The following is a 7,429-nucleotide window of genomic DNA, read 5'->3' as shown; positions in this document are numbered from 1 at the left end:
CATCCCTTACTCAGTGTCATATCTTTCTCATCATTTTCTCTCTCAGTCAGGAGGTCACACCAATCTAAAGTTATATCCCCTTTGAAATACCCAGCCACATGCAAAATGCTCCAGGCTTGGTTGGGAGTTTGACTGTAGGAGATTTTCAAGCAGAGGTAGCAGGTACAGGTTTGATGTATTGGCTTCTGAGATTCCTTTTAATTTTTGGATTCTATAATTCTATGTTCAAGGAACAATGAGTAGTCCACTTTGGCTGGCAGCGGTATGCTGCATATGGGCTCATGAGAGCTGATTGTTAAACTTTCAGTGTGAGTATTTATACCTTGGAAATTGGCTACAAATCAGGGTTGGGCATTGTTTTATTGATCATCTAGACTTAAGAAAGTGATGAAGAAAATGTTAATAATGCAAATTAAACTGAAAAGCATGTTGTGTTTTTGGATTTGTTAAACATTTATATGCCCCTGAGCTAAAGCAGTGAGTATGTGTAGGGTAGGTATAGGGAAAGAGTTGGAAATAAAGCTGAGAAGAGAAGGTCCCAGTTTGTGGAATTCCCTAAGTATCAGGCTAAGGAATTTATTCATTAGGTGATGGTGACCCATTGAACATTCTTAAAAGGGGAAACCCATGTCTATATCTGTGATTTAGGAAGATTAATTTAGAAGTAGCCATAGTAGGGAATTCTGGGAAGTTGGCAGAATAAGGCAGGAAATTACCTGGCTCTCCCAAATTCCCCCACAATGTAAAATATTGTCTCAAAGTGAACTTTAGCTTGGCAGAAATAATTAAAAGTCCAGGAAAAGCAGTAGTCCAGCCTAAGACAACTTGAGAAGGCATTAGGAAGGACTTGACCTCTGGGTGGGGTGGTCTGACTGATAGAAGCGCAGATACCTTGGGGCAGAGCCCACCGAATCAACAAACAGCTCCTGGGGGTAGCTGTGTAGGTCAAAGCCTTAGCTTCAGGAACTTTCACCCCAAGCTCAATGTGGGGGTCAGGGGCTGATCAGGGAAGATTGCAGGGACCTCCGCTGGCTGGCACTGAACTTGGGGCTCAGGTATACTGACCAGACATGGTCCCAGACTGTGGCTGTGGATGAGGAGGATGCTGGTGAGTGTGGTCCCAGAGGGGAGGGGCCTTGCTGATGATGGGCACTTACAAGAGAGTAGAGTCTCTGGTTTTGGCTCCAGGGCAGAGGGGTGAGCTGACACCTGCAGCCATGGGAGGAGCAGCAGGGAGTAAGAGCATTTGTGGTAACAGTATTGCTGGAGGCCCTGGTTGTGGCTCAGGGGCAGAGAGGAGTAATGGAGATAAGGCCCCCAGGTAGAGCTCGGAAAACCACAGCACAAAAAATCTGAAGCCTGAAAAGTTATCCCTCACACCTTGAGACTAGAGTCCAACTCTTACATAAAGTTAACAGCCAAGAAATAAGCCACTTATAAAAAAAGGAGAGGCAAAAGAGAAAGAACTAGACCACAGATAACTACTATGGTGATAGAAAATATCCAAGTTCAAGCTCAGAAGACAGTGAAGTCAAAACAGCTACTTCTACTTCAAAGAAAAGTGTAAAATGGTCACAAGCCCAAAAAGAGTTCTTGGAAGAGCTTGAAAGGGACATTTAAAATAAAATAAGAGATGGTGAGGAAAAATTAGGAAAAAATAAAGAGTAATGCAGGAACATTTGGGCAGAATTGGGCAAGAAATTATGGCCAAATTTTAATTCTTTATTTTTAAATAGTGTATTGTTTTATGGTGGTGGGGCTTTATTACTAATACACAAATAAATTTAATCATTTAGAAGGCATTCTCTTTGGTTTAGAAATGGAGTTACAGGTACTGTATTTATTTACTTTATTTTGTGATGTGAACAGCTCCAATTCTTGTGCTGCCACTTTGATATCCTGTGGGGGTTTTTGCACAGGATGTGACCACTGTAGGATCAATGTTCTCTTTTCTTTCGTTATGTGATTGAAAAGCATTTACTATGGTTTGAAGTGTTTGTTTTTTGTAGTAAAAAATCATCTTTGTATCCTCTGAAGCCTTATAGTGCCTTGCAGAGAGTTAATGTTTTCATGTAGACATGAAGACTGTTTTGTTTATCTATATTGAAAGCAGTAGATAATATTCGGAACTTGTCAGGATAAATTACATACATTTGTAAGTTCTCATTCATGGGGAAAGATAATATAAGGATAAGGCACTTGATGAATCTATATTATGATTACAGAACCATCTACAAATAAAGGAATGATCACTAAAGCTCACTGAGTCCATCCCTCTTTCTACAAGTAGAATTACATCTAATCTAGTAGGTCCTCCTATCAAGACAGGAGATCACACAGCCCTCTTTGGTCATCTGTTCTAATACTTAAGAAGTCACATCAGGAAATTTTGTTTTTACATCTAACTCAATTAACCCATTCCTACTGAAGTAATTTCCTTTGGTACAATTGTCAGAATTTTTTCAAGGTGATGAGAGATGCCTATGATATGGCCAGAGGCATATGTCACTCAAGTGTGAAATATATTACATGGCTTCTTCCAGATTGGAGATCCAAGGAATCAATTTCTCCAACTCCAAACAGCCTATCTGTATGGTCTACATATCCTCTAACTTCCACCATATGCTCTCTGAGCTCTTCAAGAATGCCATGAGGATGATTGTGGAGAGCCATGAGTCTAGCCTTATTCCCCACCCATCGAGGTGATGGTAGCCCTGAATGAAGATTCCTCCATCAAAATGAATGATTGGAGGAGTTCCTTTGCAAAAGACTGAGCAGCTTTTCAGTCTTATGCACTCAATAGTTCCCGCTCCACAGCCAGACTCTGGGGGTATCTCTTTAGCTGATTTTGGCTACAAGCTCCTCATATTTTTCCGGGCATCACCAGGGTGAATTTCAGCTCTTCCACATGGAGGGCTGTGGAGCTGATGCCAAGATCAATCGAAAGGCCCTGTCAACAGATTCTTTGGAATGCCTGCTGGTCTATAACAAGCTGGCATGCTGTCAGTACCAGACCGTCTGGGAGGAAGGAGACAGGAGACCCACCATGGAGATCAGGAACATGGCTACCTATGGCATCAGCTAGGCAATATGCCTAGCTTACCATTGTTGACAAGCAGCCTCCTGTTTTTGCAGTGGCAATTATGAGGACACAAATTGATCTTTTCAGCAACTGGTTACCTTGGTAACCTTCTCCTTATCAGTATCACACCAAGGGGGGAAGAGTCTCCATAATGATATGTCTCTGTTTCCATGGCAACTGTTGTGCTGCACAGCAAATCCGAGGTAGCAATTTCTATGTTCATAGACCTTTTAGGTGGTCTCCCTGCTAACCAGTCTGTATGGTGACACACTGAGGAGGGCTTTAGAATGAGGAGTATACTAATGGCAGTTCTCTATGGCAAGCCTTCACTTTCATGGTGACCCCAGACAAAAGTTCTCACATCTCACCCTGGGAAGGGGGAATTTTCGGTGCTTTGCTGCTTGCCTACACTCCCTAGGTCTTCCAATTGGACCCTCCAGCTTGTTTTCTTCTTTCAGCCCTCACTAACCCCTCATTTCCAAGAGCTGAGTGCTTATTAGCATTAGGAAAGGACTAGTTGAGGCTGGGAGGGCAGTGGGAAGAGAGGACATCAGAGACTGGTGAGATAGGGAATCTCTGACTTCTGTCCTTCCCACTCCACTGAGGGACACAACATTAGTCATCCTTCCTTCATTCTTGGGTATATGAAGAGGGGACCATAATGGGAACTCCCACTGTCCTCCAGACCCCAAATATTCCCTAGTGGGAAAACACTCTTTTTGAAAGTGTCTAAAGATGATTCAAATACTGGACTTCACAGAGGCCACCATTCCCTCATCCTAAGCAATGTTTTCTCTTCTTCCCTGGTTCACATTCTTTATCTCATACATTTAATCCTGCCTTCAGCAGATCCAGTCTCTTGGCCTCCCCTTCTGTCAATTCTCACCTCCTCAAAAGGCTTGTGCTTAGTATGGCTTGCCCCCCCATATTATATATACATACGTAGTTTTGTATCCTCAAGATGGCCTTAGTAGCCTCCTCCTCAGATGCCCTGTATGTGAGGAGTTAAGTTGTATGCTCTTGGTGGTGCCTGGTAAAATGAGACTAAATGAGGGGAAAAATATCAAGGCCAGGAAGAGGTATCATCTAATCAAGAGATAGGCTGGATTTTTTGAGAAGTATTTGCTCTGGTATGAACATCTTGACTGATTTTCTGCCTAAATGGTAGAAACTATACTATATAAACAAGTCACCTTGGTTACCTTGTCTGTTCTTATCACCAAAAGGTGAAAACTTTGACTATTGCAAATCTTTTAATTGGTTTCTTTGTATCCAGTTTTCCCCTTCTCAAATCTATATTATATTACTTGGCTCCCACTTACCAATACATTGACCAAGTCTGGTAGTATATGTGAAATTCAGTATCTATAGTACCCCACCTCTGTAATGAAGGGAGGGAGGGACATTTTCTGAACTCTTCTCACTGGCCAAGGTTGATCATTGTAATTACACAGTGGTCAGCTTTAGAAAAATAACTTTTTTTGAGGGGGAAGGTGAGGCAGTTGGGGTTAAGTGACCTGGCCAAGGTCATACAGCTAGTAAGTGTCTGAGACCGGATTTGAACTGAGGTTCTCCTAACTTCAGGGCCAGTGCTCTCTTCACTGCGCCACCTAACTGCCCCTTTGTTTAGAGTCATTTTTACAGGTATTTGGAGGGGCTTGGGGGAGAGCTCAAGCAAGTCCCTGCTTTTACTTCATCATCTTGTCTCTGCCCCCTAGAAAAATAACTTTTAACAGGTATATGGAGGATGGATTGAAGAGGGGAAAGATTTGAGCCAGGGAGACCAATTAGAAGATTTTTACAGTAGCCCACGTGAGAAGTGACGAGAGCTTGAATTAGGGTGATGATGAGGGTGAGTGGAGAGAAGGGGACAGATACAGGAGATATTGTGAACATAGTAGTGACCATATTTGGCAGCTGATTAAATGGGGTATGAAGGAGAGTGAGGAGCCAGGGGTCATTCTGAAACTGAAACTGGGTGCCTGGAAGGATGGCAGTGCCAGTAATACAAATAAAGCAGTTTGGAGAAGGAGTGATTTCAGGAGAAAGATACTGAGCTCCATTTTGAACACGTTGAGTCTGAGATGTCAATGGAACATGCAGGTAGAGATATCCAATAGAGAAGGCAGTTAGGGAAGTGAGAGTGAAGAGAGATTAGGGCTAATTATATAAATTTGGGAGTTATTGTATAGAGATGTTAAATGAACCCATGGAAGCACTTAAGATCATTGAGAGAGTATAGAGATAGAAAAGAAATGGGCTAAGTGCAAAGCCTTGGGGACATCCATTATGAATGGGTGAAAGAAAGAACAGCCAGACAAGTAGGAGGAGAAGAGAGACAGAGACAGAGAGAGACAGAGAAAGAGAGAGAGAGAGACAGAGACAGAGAGACAGAGACAGAGAAACAGAGAGACAGAGAGAAAGACAGAGTAAGACAGAGACACAGAGAGACAGAGACAGAGAGACAGAGACAGAGAAACAGAGAGACAGACAGAGAGAAAGACAGAGTAAGACAGAGACACAGAGAGGCAGAGAGACAAAGAGAGAAGAGAGACAGAGAGAGACAGAGAAAGACAGAGACAGAGAGAGACAAAGACAGGGACAGACAGACAGAGAGACAGAGACAGAGAAACAGAGAGACAGACAGAGAGACGGAGACAGAGAAAAAGATGGAGACAGAGACACAGAGAGGCAGAGAGACAAAGAGAGAAGAGAAACTGAAAGGCAGAGAAAGAGAGAGACAGAGATACAGAGACAGACAGAGACAGGGACACAGAGAGATAGAGAGACAGAGACAGAGAAACAGACAGAGAGAGACAGAGACAGAGAAACAGACAGGGAGAGACAGAGAGAAGAGAGACAGAAAGGCAGACAGAGACAGAGATATAGAGAGACAGAGAAGCACAGAGAGAGAGACAGGAAGACAGGGAGAGAGAGAGAGAGAGAGAGAGAGAGAGAGAGAGAGAGAGAGAGAGAGAGAGAGAGAATGAGAGAGCAGTGTCATGGTAGCCAAGGGAGGAGAGAGTATCTAGGAAGGGGTGGTTGACTCTCAGAAGCTACAGAAAGGTCAGGTAGAATGAGGCTAAAAGGCCATTGCATTTAACAGTTGAGATCACTAGTAAACTTGGAGAGATCAGTTCAGGACAGTGGTGGGGTAGGAGGACAGATTGCAAGGGGCTGATAAATTAGTGGGAGGAAACTAAGTCTCAGGAAACTTCTTTTCACAGCCAAACTTATAGCTTTATTGGATGGCAATGACACATGAAGTTTAAAGGTTGAGGGAGACCTGGCCATGTTTGAACACAGTAGAGAAAAAGTCCATGGATAAGGAGAAATGGAAGGTGAGTGGAATACAGGGAATGATTGAGGGGGAAAGCTCTGAGAAAAGATATGCTCGAGTGTACAAGTGGAGGGGTTGGTCTTGGCAATGAGAAGGGCCACCTCTTCCTCTGAGACTGGAGCAAAGAAGAGAGTAAGGAATGATACAGAAGGAGTTTGAGGTATGGTATAGAGAGGAAAAAGTTCCTGGTGGGTGGCTTAGGTTTCTCAGTAAAGTAGGTGGTGAGGTCTTTTGCTGAGAAGAAGGTAGGGAGGGTAGTATAATTTTATCAAACATTTAAAGAACAATTAATTCCTATACTTTATAGACTATTTGGGAAAATAGGGGAAGGAGCCCTACCAAATTCTTTTTATGACACAAATATGATACTAATACCCAAACCAGGTAGAGTCAAAACATGGAAAGAAAATTATAGACCAATTTCCCTAATGAATATTGATGCAAAAATTTTAAATGAAATATTAGCAAAAAGATTGCAGCAACTTATCATGAGAATAATACACTATGACCAGGTAGGATTTATTCCAGGAATGCAAGGCTGGTTCAATATTAGGAAAACTATCAGCATAATTGATCATATCAACAACAAAACTAGCAAAAACCATATGATTATCTCAATAGATGCAGAAAAAGCCTTTGACAAAATACAACACCCATTCCTATTAAAAACACTAGAAAACATGGGAATAAATGAATCCTTCCTTAAAATTATAAATAATATCTACCTAAACCATCAACAAGCATTGTTTGTAATGGGGATAAGTTAGATGCATTCCCAGTAAGATCAGGGGTGATGTCCATTGTCACTCCTACTATTCAATTTGGTACTAGAAACATTAATTGTAGCAATAAGAGAAGAAAAAGAAATTGGAGGAATTAGAATAGGAAAAGAAGCAACTAAATTATCACTTTTTGCAGACGATATGATGATTTACTTAGAGAATCCTAGAGAATCAAGTAAAAAACTACTTGAAATAATAAACAACTTTAGCAAAGTTGCAGGATAT

The 7,429-nt window shown here is 41.9% G+C and overlaps 1 pseudogene; it reads left to right on the top strand.

Moving 5' to 3' along the window:
• Window positions 1-1,102: 1,102 nt before the first annotated feature.
• Window positions 1,103-3,085, top strand: LOC118833045 (annotated as a pseudogene).
• The last annotated feature ends 4,344 nt before the right edge of the window (window positions 3,086-7,429 follow it).

This window comes from Trichosurus vulpecula, assembly GCF_011100635.1.
Source record: "Trichosurus vulpecula isolate mTriVul1 chromosome X unlocalized genomic scaffold, mTriVul1.pri SUPER_X_unloc_1, whole genome shotgun sequence".
Classification (NCBI taxonomy): Eukaryota; Metazoa; Chordata; class Mammalia; order Diprotodontia; family Phalangeridae; genus Trichosurus; species Trichosurus vulpecula.
This window is presented reverse-complemented; position numbering and strand designations above follow the sequence as displayed.